This window comes from Lithobates pipiens, unplaced genomic scaffold, assembly GCF_037356315.1.
Source record: "Lithobates pipiens isolate NorthernLeopardFrog02 unplaced genomic scaffold, aLitPip1_a1.2 Scaffold_27, whole genome shotgun sequence".
Taxonomy (NCBI): Eukaryota; Metazoa; Chordata; class Amphibia; order Anura; family Ranidae; genus Lithobates; species Lithobates pipiens.
Window position 1 is genome coordinate 209,592,627 of NW_027507788.1, and position 12,121 is coordinate 209,604,747.

At 48.1% G+C, this 12,121-nt stretch overlaps 1 protein-coding gene across 3 annotated transcripts in view; it reads right to left on the reverse strand.

The window, feature by feature from the left end:
• Positions 1–12,121, reverse strand: part of PKNOX2 (PBX/knotted 1 homeobox 2) — a 701,154-nt gene that overhangs the window by 106,904 nt on the left and 582,129 nt on the right. The window lies entirely within an intron of this gene.

Consider the following 12,121-nt stretch of genomic DNA (forward strand, 5'->3'; position numbering starts at 1 on the left):
ATTCCAATCTCTCCACCATGGCCAAGACCAAAGAGTTGTCCCAGGATGTCAGGGACAAGATTGTAGACCTACACAAGGCTGGAATGGGCTACAAGACCCTCGCCAAGCAGCTTGGTGAGAGGGTGACAACACAAAATAACTGTCAATCTCCCTTGGTCCGGGGATCCATGCAAGATCTCACCTCGTGGATCTTCAATGATCATTAGAACGGTGAGGAAACAGCTCAGAACTACGCAGGAGAATCTTGTCAATTATCTCAAGGCAGCTGGGACCATAGTCACCAAGAAAACAATTGGTAACACACTACGCTATGAAGGACTGAAATCCTGCAGTGCCCACAAAGTCCCCCTGCTTAAGAAAGCACATGTACAGCCCGTCTAAAGTTTGCTAAAGAACATCTGAATGGTTCAGTGGAGAACTGGGCGAAAGTGCTGTGGTCAGATGAGACCAAAATCGAGTTCTTCGGCATCAACTCAACTCGCTGTGTTTGGAGGAGGAGGAATGCTGCCTATGACCCCAAGAACATCATCCCCACCATCAAACATGGAGGTGGAAACATTATGCTTTGGGGGTGTTTTTCTGCTAAGGGGACAGGACAACTTCACCACATCAAAAGGACGATGGAATGTCCTGCCAAATCTTGGTTGAGAACCTCCTTCCCTCAGCCAGGGCATTGAAAATGGGTCATGGATGGGTATTCCAGCATGACAATGACCCAAAATACACAGCCAAGGCAACAAAGGAGTGGCTCAAGAAGAAGCACATTAACCACGATAAGGTCCTGGCCTAGCCAGTCTCCAGGCCTTAACCAGTTGCCGACCAGCGCACGCCAATGTACGTCGGCAGAATGGCACGGGCAGGCAAATGGGCGTACCTGTAAGTGCCTTTAAATTTGCCTCGATCGCCGCGGGCATACCTGCGATCGTCTCACAGAGCGGCCGAATTAAGAAATTCCGTTGTAAACAGCATTTCTCCATTCTGCCTAGCAACTAGTGACGCTGATCTCTGCTCCATGTGATTGGAGCAGAGATCAGTGTTCACTAAATTAAAGCCCAGCCCCCAACAGTTAGTAACACACCCCTAGGAACACTTAACCCCTACACTGCCACCCACTGGTTAACCCCTTCACTGCCAGTGTCATTTACACAGGAATCACTGCATTTATATAGCAGTGATTGCAGTATAATTGACAATGGTCCCAAAAATATGTCAAAAATGTCCGATATGTCCGCCATAATGTCGCAGTCACAATAAAAATCGCTGATCGCCGCCATTACTAGTAAAAAAAAAAAATATTAATAAAAATGCCATAAAACTATCCCCTATTTTGTAAACGCTATAACTTTTGCGCAAACCAATCAATAATCGCTTATTGTGATTTTTTTTTACCAAAAATATGTAGAAGAATACGTATCGGCCTAAACTGAGGGAAAAAAATGTTTTTTTTTATATATTTTTGGGGGATATTTATTATAACAAAAAGTAAAAAAATAATGTGTTTTTTCAAAATTGTCGTTCTATTTTTGTTTATAGCGCAAAAAATAAAAACCGCAGAGGTGATCAAATACCACCAAAAGAAAGCTCTATTTGTGGGAAAAAAAGGACGTCAATTTTGTTTGGGAGCCATGTCGCACGACCGCGCAATTGTCAGTTAAAGCGACGCAGTGCCGAATCGCAAAAAGTGGTCTGGTCTTTGACCAGCAAAATGGTCCGGTCTGTAAGTGGTTAATCTTAAGGTCTTGGAGAGGATCTGCAAAGAGGAGTGGGACAAAATCCCTGTTGAGATGTGTGCAAAGCTGGTGGCCAACTACAAGAAACGTCTGACCTCTGATTGCCAACAAGGGTTTTGCCACCAAGTACTAAGTCATTTTCGTTATTTCACTCATTAAAATGCAGATCGATTTATAACTTTTTTTGAAATGCGTATTTCTGGATATTTTTGTTGTTATTCTGTCTCTCTGTTAAAATAAACCTACCATTAAAATTATTTGTCAGTATCGAACACTATCTAAGTACTAGGTGTTCCTTAGTACCCATCCAGATTACAATGCAAGGCACTATATATTTTTTTTATTTATTTTTTGTTAACTTTATCAAAATGTCACAAAGCTACATTTCATTGTGCATTGTGAAAAAATGCAGCATTTTTACGTAAATGCATCACAACCCATTTTAAGGCAGTGTGGTGGTGTAGATAGGCCACATAGAAAACAGTGGTTTTCTATGCGCCCCTTGCTTTAACTCTGCATTGTTCTGTGCAGATTAACACAAGTGCGCACAAGTCTTAAAGAGCTAAAAATATGTCTCTAGCCTGAAGGGGCCATCTCCTCCCACATTCTCAAAAGGTTAAAAACATCCGACTATAAATTAAAATCATCAGACGGTGAAGATTTAAAAAAGACAAAATGAGCCTGAAGACAAGCAGGTATTGTTGTGATGTCTCACCAGCTAACCCCTAGTGCTCTGGGAATCCTTGTCATGTACTAAATATTAATTTGTAAAACAAAGATTGTATTAATATATTTAAAAACAGATATAGGCTTCATTCACGTGGCTGAACAGTGTGCAGAGCCTGTGCGATGACATTGCCATGGGCTTCACCGGAGAAGAACTTGCACTTTTGTCAATACCCAGCATGGCTACACTATGCACGCTCCCGGGCGCATTGGCGCACGCACGGCACGTTGGCACATGCAGGATGCAAAATATTCTGGTGCTACTAGCCTTTATAAAGACAAAAGCCCTGCTCATTGTTTGCTTATCAGCCCCCTGTGTTCCTGTGCTCCCGTGTATGCTGTTATTTGAATTTCCTGATACCGACCCGGCTTGCCTGCCTTTGGACCTGTCTTGTCTCCACTCCTGGCTTTGACCCTGGCTTGTTCTAATGACATTGTTGCTGCGTGATTACCTTTGCTTGTTCCTGACCCTGCTAGCTGCCTCTGTCCCTGACTGGCCTTCTGTACATAACCCTTGGCCTGGCTCCTGACTCTACTTTCCTCCTTGTCCTGCTGCTAAGACCCACCTGCAATCCCCGAGAGACAATTGCAGTTGATTCTGGTCTGTCCTAACCTCATCAGGTGGTCAACATCTCAATTCTTCAGGCTACCACAGCTGGCAGCCCATGCTTCTTTTGGCGCAGCATCTCCTGTCGCCACCTTTAGGGGTGCTCTGCACTCAGGAACAAGGGAAGTCCTCTCAGCTCTTCGGCCTCTGACCAGGTACGTGACAGACATGCTACTACATCCACCCATTGAGATGCATTAGAAGAAGTGGGTTGTGTAAAGCACTCACATGCCCACCAACGTATGCTCTGAACGCAGATAGTCATTGCATATGTCAGTGTGTATGTGGGTGCTTTACGCAACCCTCGATGCACAACTGCATACAGCTACCCTTTCTAATGCATCTTAATGGGAGGCTGTACACGGTGGCGGCAGGTCACAGGCAGTGATGTAAGTAACTCAGTTAAAATAAACGGAGTTACTTAACACAGCTACTTTAGAGGGTAACGAGTAATCTAACTGATTACTCTTCCCCTCATGGTAACTCAGTTCCCATTACTTGGGCGGCGTTACCGCAATTACATTTACCGCCCGAGAGGACCGCCGTGGCCGTACTGCCTGGCTGTTTGTTCCGCCACGGGGAGGGGGGGCTTTCGCCCGCTGAGCTGAGAAGAGGCTAAGACTCAGAGAGACTGTCTGGACCGCCCCATCCCGTCCGCCTATCCAGAGAGAGAATGTAGGGAGACGGGGCGGACACTGAAAAATTAAGTCAGCTGACCAGCTGACACCAATCGAGTGAAGGGGAAGGTCTCTCTCTCTCCCCATGAGGAAAGGCATCCCTGGAGGCATTCAAGTAAGTGACTGTCTGACGATTCGAATTGCAGTGCAATCGATCCATCCCAAGTCCTCCACCACCTCTGCTTCTTACTGATCCCATCCCTACCCACCGACCATCACTTCTACAACAGAGGTGATGGGGGGATAGGGTAGGGATGAGATCAGTGGTGGTGGGGGATGGGATCAGTAAGAGGCAGAGGTGGTGGTGGGAGAGGATGGCACCACCACCGATGCCACCCCCCAAGTACCACCGCTGCCTGCCACTCCCCCCAAGTACACCACCACTGCCACCCTCCCAAGTACCACCGCTGCCACCCCCTCAAGTACTGTACACCACCACCACTGCCACCCCCCCCCCCCCAAGTATCACCGCTGCCACCCCTCAAGTACCACCACTGCCACCCCTCAAGTACCACCACTGCCACCCCCTCAAGTACCACCGCTGCCACCCCCTCAAGTACCACCGCTGCCACCCCCTCAAGTACCACCGCTGCCACCCCTGTCACAGTTACTTTGCTGAGTAACTAATTACTTTTCCAATGTAGTAACCGAATTACTAACACAATTTTTGGGAGAAGTAATTTGCAACTTAACGAATTACTTTATTAAAGTAAGAGGACCAACACTGGTCACAGGAATGGTGTACGCAGGCACTGCATACTGTACAGGTCCAGTATGGCCATGTGCATGAGGCCTAACATGATCGGTTTTAAGACGTTCAAACTTACAAAACAGAAAAAAGAGCAATGCCGAAAAACCATTATAGTTGCCCTTTAGTTAAGCAGAACTTCCAAAGCTCATTGTTCGTCACCGTTCAGAATTCTGAAGTTTTTTCTTCCTAATAAGAGTGGTCTGCGTTGAGTTTTTTTTTTTAAGTATTTTCCTCCCTCCGGTGTGTTGATAAACCAACTCTATTTTTTTTTTCTATTTTTTTTTTTATATTGTGTGGAAATTTTCACCCTCTTTCTCCTTGTTATTATTCCCTTGATAATAAATAGATTCTCTGCCCTTTAAAATGCAATCCCACTAAAAATGAAGGTGGCGAAGCTCCTGAAAGAGAAGTCATGGCCATTAACATTTAGCCAAACAACAAATAAAAACTAGTGACCGCGGAATGGCTCCGACTTCTGAAGACTGAAAGTTCAATTAAAAGGAAATCATTTAGAAGTTGTGTTGTAAGTTTATAGTTCAGCGTGGACGGGAAAAATATATCATCGATGGAATAATCACTGCAGTCCGTCAGGACGAGTAATTACTGCTATGGGAGGTGACATGGGCAGTTTCTTTATAATCCAGAAATAGGGGGGAGAAATAAACCCACAATTACAATTTCCTCAAGCTCTTTATGGACCAATCATTGCTCATGGTGCTCAGGGAATGGCGGGACTGGCCTAAAGCAAAAGTATTTGGACACGGATCAGTCAAATTACTTAGGCCGCGTACACACGGGCGGACTGTCTGTCCAACTTAGTCCGCTGAAACGTGTTTCAGCGCACAGTCCGCTCGTGTGTGGGCTTCAGCGGACTTTTTCAGCGTGCAGTCTGGCGGACTAAGTCTTTTTGGAATTTCCGTAATATTGTCCGTCCAACTTTGGTTTCAGCGGACAGTCCGCTCGTGAGTAGGCAAGTTGGACGGACTAAGTATGGCGCATGCTCAGAAAGGATTTACACGGCCGAAGGTTGCATTGCTGTGTATTGGACGTCATATTTCTAGTCCCGTCGTACGTGCTGTACACGTCATCGCGCAAGCTTTCAGCGGACTGTCTGTTCATCGTGTGTGGTCAAGTCTGTTCATTCAAAAGTAGGACGGACTGTCTGTCGGATTGTCTGACGGACTTAGTTGGACAGACAGTCCGCCCGTGTGTACGCGGCCTTAGATGTGTAATCAGAGAAGTTTCCTACGAAGCACTCCTAAATATAAAAATTAGGCAATAAATGGTGTTGGCAGTTGACCCCCTATAGGGAACCCATAGAGAACATAACTAAAGGTTAGGTATGGCAATTTTTATAGTTCAATTAGTCCAGTTTGGACCAATGTAAGTACACATGCATAGAGTATAGTATGCACTCAATACTTGGTCGGGGCTCCTTTTGCTTGAATTACTGCATCAATGCGGCGTGGCATGGAGGTGATCAGCCTGTGGCACTGCTAAGGTGTTATGGAAGCCCAGGTTGCATTGATAGTGGCTTTTAGCGCATCTGCATTGTTGGGTCTGGTGTGTCTCATCTTCCTCTTGACAATACCCCCACTGATTCTCTATGGGGTTTAGGTCAGACAAGTTTGCTGGCCAATCAAGCACAGTGATACCATGATCATTAAACCAGGTATTGGTGTTTTTGGCAGTGTGGGCGGGTGCCAAGTCCTGCTGGAAAATGAAATCAGCATCTCCATAAAGCTGCTCAGCAGAGGGAAGCATGCCATGCTCTAGAATTTCCTGGTAGAGGGCTGTGCTGACTTTGGACTTGATAGAACACAGTGGACCAACGCCAGAAGATGACGCTCCCTAAAATCATCACGGACTGTGGAAACCTCACACTGGACCCTCATGCAACTTGGATTCTATGCCTCTCCACTCTTCTTCCAGACTCTGGGACCTTGATTTACAACGGAAATGCAAAATTTTAGACAGTCAGTGAACATTTAGGGATCCGTGTCATCTGCTGGTGTTGGTCCACTGTGTTCTATCAAGTTCAAAGTCAGTGCAGCCCTCTACCAGGAAATTCTAGAGCACTTCACTCTTTCCTCTGCTGACCAGCTTTAGGCCCCTTTCACACGGGACGGATCAGGAAGGATCCGCCCCGTGATGATCCACTTGCTCAGCGGGGATCGCTCCGTTGTCCTCGCTGAGCCGGCGGCGGACAGGGCGGTCTCTGCACACTGTGCAGGGACCGCCCTGTCAGCTCTCCGCTCTCCTCTATGGGGGATCGGATGAGCACGGACCGTCTGTCCGTGTTCATCCGATCCGCTCTGCAGACGGATTGGAAAATAGGATTTTCCTCCGTCTGCAGAATTGGACAATAGCGGAGGCGGAAAATAGCAGGTGTCTGCGGATGTACATCCGCAGACACCCGCTATCCCATAGGAATGCATGTATGTCCATATTTCATCCACAAATGGATGGATGAAATACGGACATACGGTCCGCATGTGTGAAAGGGGCCTTATGGAGATGCTGACTTCATTTTCCAGCAGGACTTGGCACCTGCCCACACTGATCACACTGAACCAACAGATCATCTGAAAGCTGCTAACAAAGTAACTCGGGCTTCCATAACACCTCAGCAGTGCCACAGGCTGATCACCTCCATGCCACGCCACATTGATGCAGTAATTCATGCAAAAGGAGCCCAGACCAAGTATTGAGTGCATACTGTGCTGTACATGGACATACTTTTCAGTAAGCCAATATTTCTAAATTAACAATCCTTATTTTTTTTTTATTGGTCTTCTGTAATATTCTAATTTTCTGAGCTACTGAATTTGGGTGTTCACTAGCTGTAAGCGATAATCATCAAAATTAAAACAAAGAAATGCTTGAAATATATCACTCTGTGTGTAATGAATCTATATAAAATATATGAGTTTCCCTTTTTGAATTGAGTTACCAAAATAAATTAATTTTTTGATGATATTTTAATTTTAAAGAGACATGTATGTATGTGCCATACCTGAGATAGGGCGAGTGGTGGTCTGCTGGGTACAGTGTTGGAGATAGGGTGAGTGGTGGGTTTGCAGGCTACAGTGCTGGATATAGGGTGAGTGGTTAGTCTATAGGGTACAGTGCTGGAGATAGGGTGAGTGGTTAGTCTGTATGGTACAGTATTGGACATAGGATGAGTGGTTGGTCTATACGGTACAGTGCTGGAGATAGGGTGAGTGGTTAGTCTGTAGGGTACAGTGCTGGAGATAGGGTGAGTGGTAGGTCCGTAGGGTACAGTGTTGGACATTGGATAAGTGGTTGGTCTATAGGGTACAGTGCTGGAGATAGGGTGAGTGGTAGGTCCGTAGGGTATAGTGTTGGACATAGGGTGAGTGGTAGGTCTGCAAGCTACAGTGCTATAGATAAGGTAAGTGGTGGATCTGCAGGGTTCATGGTACTTCTGGATCATGGAGTGTGGGCCAACCGGGTACAGTGGTGGAGATATATTTATTCAGAATACTTTATTAATCCCAATAGGAAACTTTTAGTGGTGGGTCTGTACAATACAGTGTTGGAGATGTGAAGGTGAGTGATGGGTCTGCAGGATACAGTGTCAGAGATAAGGTGAGAGGTATATCTGTTGGGTATAGTGTTACAGCTAGGGTAGGCTTAGGGTCTGCAGGGTACAATGCTGCAGATAACTTAAGCAGTGGATCTGCAGGTTTTATGGTACTTCTGGATCATGTAATGATGAGCCAAAATGATACAGTGGCAGAGATAGGGCAATTCAGATTCAGGATACTTTATTACCAAAGTAAAATTATGAGTGGCGGGTCTTTAGGGTACAGTCCTGGAAATAGGATAAGAGGCGGATCTTTAGGGTACAGTGAGAGAGGGTGCATGGTGGGCCTGTAGGGTAGAGTGCTAGGGATAAGATAACGGGTGAGTCTGTAGGGCACAGTGCTGGAGATAGGGTGGTTGGTGGGTCTGTAGGGTACAGTGCAAGGGATAAGGTGATTGGTGGGTCTGTAGGGTACAGTGCAAGGGATAAGGTGAATGGTGGGTCTGTAGGGTACAGTGCAAGGGATAAGGTGAATGGTGGGTCTGTAGGATACAGTGTTAGAGACCCACCACTCAGTCTGTAGAGTACAGTGCTAGGGATAAGATAAGTGGTGGTCTGTAGGATACAGTGGTTGAGATAGGGTGCATAGTGGGTCTGTAGGGTACAGTTCTAGACATAGGATGAGTGGGTCTGTAGGGTACAGTGCTGGAGATAAGGTAAGAGGTTGGTCTGCAGGGTATAGTGCTGGAGATAAAGCAAGAGGTAGGTCTGCAGGGTACAGTGCTGGAGATAATATAAGGTAAGGGGTTTGATCTGCAGAGTACAATGCTGAAGATAGGGTGAGGGGTTGGTCTGCAGAGTACAGTGCTAGAGATAAGGTAGGTGAGTGGTGGGTCTGTAGAGTACAGTGCTAGAGATAAGGTAGGTGAGTGGTGGGTCTGTAGAGTACAGTGCTAGAGATAAGGTGAGTGGTGGGTCTGTAGAGTACAGTGCTAGGGATAACATAAGTGGTGGGTCTGTAGGATACAGTGGTTGAGATAGGGTGCATGGTGGGTCTGTAGGGTACAGTGCCAGAGATAGGGTGAATGGATCTGCAGGTATAGTGCTGGAGATAAGGCAAGAGGTTGGTCTGCAGGATATAGTGCTGGAGATAAGGCAAAAGGTTGGTCTGCAGGATATAGTGCTGGAGATAAGGCAAGAGGTTGGTCTGCAGGATATAGTGCTGGAGATAAGGCAAGAGGTTGGTCTGCAGGATATAGTGCTGGAGATAATATAAGGTAAGGGGTTTGGTCTGCAGATTACAATGCTGAAGATAGGGTGAGGGGTTGGTCTGCAGAGTACAGTGCTAGAGATAAGGTGAGTGGTGGATCTGTAGTGTACAGTACTAGAGATAAGGTAAGAGGTGGATCTGCGGGGTGAAGTGTCAAAGGTAGGGTGAGCAGCGGATTTTCAGGGTACAATGACATAGATAGGGTGAGTGGTGCAACTGCAGGATACAGTGCCAGAGAAGAAGGTGAGTGGTACATCCGTTGGGTAAAGTGCTGCATATAGGGTAGGCAGTGAGTCTGCAGGGTACAGTGCAGTAGATAGGGTGGGCGGTGGGAATGCAGGTTACAGTGCTATAGATAGGGTAGGCAGTGGGTCTGCAGGGTACAGTGCTGTAGATAGGGTAGGCGGTGAGTGTGCAGGGTACAGGGCTGTAGATAGCGTGGGCGGTGGGTCTGCAGGGTACAGTGCTGTAGATAGGGTGGGCGGTGGGAATGCAGGTTACAGTGCTATAGATAGGGTAGGCGGTGGGTCTGCAGGTTACAGTGCTATAGATAGGGTAGGCGGTGGGTCTGCAGGGTACAGTGCTGTAGATAGGGTAGGCAGTGAGTCTGCAGGATACAGTGCTGTAGATAGGGTGGGCGGTGGGAATGCAGGGTACAGTGCTGTAGATAGGGTAGGCGGTGGGTCTGCAGGGTACAGTGCTATAGATAGGGTAGGCGGTGGGTCTGCAGGTTACAGTGCTATTTAATAGGGTAGGCAGTGAGTCTGCAGGGTACAGTGCTGTAGATAGGGTGGGCGGTGGGAATGCAGGGTACAGTGCTGTAGATAGGGTAGGCGGTGGGTCTGCAGGGTACAGTGCTGTAGATAGGGTAGGCAGTGAGTCTGCAGGTTACAGTGCTATAGATAGGGTAGGCAGTGAGTCTGCAGGGTACAGTGCTGTAGATAGGGTAGGCGGTGAGTGTGCAGGTTACAGTGCTATAGATAGGGTAGGCAGTGAGTCTGCAGGGTACAGTGCTGTAGATAGGGTAGGCGGTGGGTCTGCAGGGTACAGTGCTATAGATAGGGTAGGCGGTGGGTCTGCAGGGTACAGTGCTGTAGATAGGGTAGGCGGTGGGTCTGCAGGGTACAGTTCTATAGATAGGGTAGGCGGTGGGTCTGCAGGTTACAGTGCTATTTAATAGGGTAGGCAGTGAGTCTGCAGGGTACAGTGCTGTAGATAGGGTGGGCGGTGGGAATGCAGGGTACAGTGCTGTAGATAGGGTAGGCGGTGGGTCTGCAGGGTACAGTGCTGTAGATAGGGTAGGCAGTGAGTCTGCAGGTTACAGTGCTATAGATAGGGTAGGCAGTGAGTCTGCAGGGTACAGTGCTGTAGATAGGGTAGGCAGTGAGTCTGCAGGGTACAGTGCTGTAGATAGGGTAGGCGGTGAGTGTGCAGGTTACAGTGCTATAGATAGGGTAGGCAGTGAGTCTGCAGGGTACAGTGCTGTAGATAGGGTAGGCGGTGGGTCTGCAGGGTACAGTGCTATAGATAGGGTAGGCGGTGGGTCTGCAGGGTACAGTGCTGTAGATAGGGTGGGCGGTGGGTCTGCATGGTACAGTGCTGTAGATAGGGTAGGCGGTGGGTCTGCAGGTTACAGTGCTATAGATAGGGTAGGCAGTGAGTCTGCAGGATACAGTGCTGTAGATAGGGTGGGCGGTGGGAATGCAGGGTACAGTGCTGTAGATAGGGTAGGCGGTGGGTCTGCAGGGTACAGTGCTATAGATAGGGTGGGCGGTGGGTCTGCAGGGTACAGTGCTATAGATAGGGTAGGCGGTGGGTCTGCAGGGTACAGTGCTGTAGATAGGGTAGGCGGTGAGTGTGCAGGGTACAGTGCTGTAGATAGCATGGGCGGTGGGTCTGCAGGGTACAGTGCTATAGATAGGGTAGGCGGTGGGTCTGCAGGGTACAGTGCTGTAGATAGGGTAGGCGGTGAGTGTGCAGGGTACAGTGCTGTAGATAGCGTGGGCGGTGGGTCTGCAGGGTACAGTGCTGTAGATAGGGTGGGCGGTGGGTCTGCAGGGTACAGTGCTATAGATAGGGTAGGCGGTGGGTCTGCAGGGTACAGTGCTGTAGATAGGGTAGGCGGTGAGTGTGCAGGGTACAGTGCTGTAGATAGCGTGGGCGGTGGGTCTGCAGTGTACAGTGCTGTAGATAGGGTGGGCGGTGGGAATGCAGCGTACAGTGCTGTAGATAGGGTAGGCGGTGGGTCTGCAGGTTACAGTGCTATAGATAGGGTAGGCAGTGAGTCTGCAGGATACAGGGCTGTAGATAGGGTAGGCAGTGGGTCTGCAGGGTACAGTGCTATAGATAGGGTAGGCGGTGGGTCTGCAGGGTACAGTGCTGTAGATAGGGTAGGCGGTGAGACTGCAGGGTACAGTGCTATAGATAGGGTAGGCGGTGGGTCTGCAGGGTACAGTGCTATAGATAGGGTAGGCAGTGGGTCTGCAGGGTACAGTGCTATAGATAGGGTAGGCGGTGGGTCTGCAGGGTACAGTGCTATAGATAGGGTAGGCGGTGGGTCTGCAGGGTACAGTGCTATAGATAGGGTAGGCGGTGGGTCTGCAGGGTACAGTGCAATAGATAGGGTAGGCGGTGGGACTGCAGGGTACAGTGCAATAGATAGGGTAGGCGGTGGGACTGCGGGGTACAGTGAGTACAATGCATGCGCTCATTCTGAATTGGTCAGACCTTTGAAAAATTTTGACTGAGCTAATCTAGTTCATGGAATCTGTAAAAACATCATTGAGGAAAAGAGTTCTGTGATTGAACAT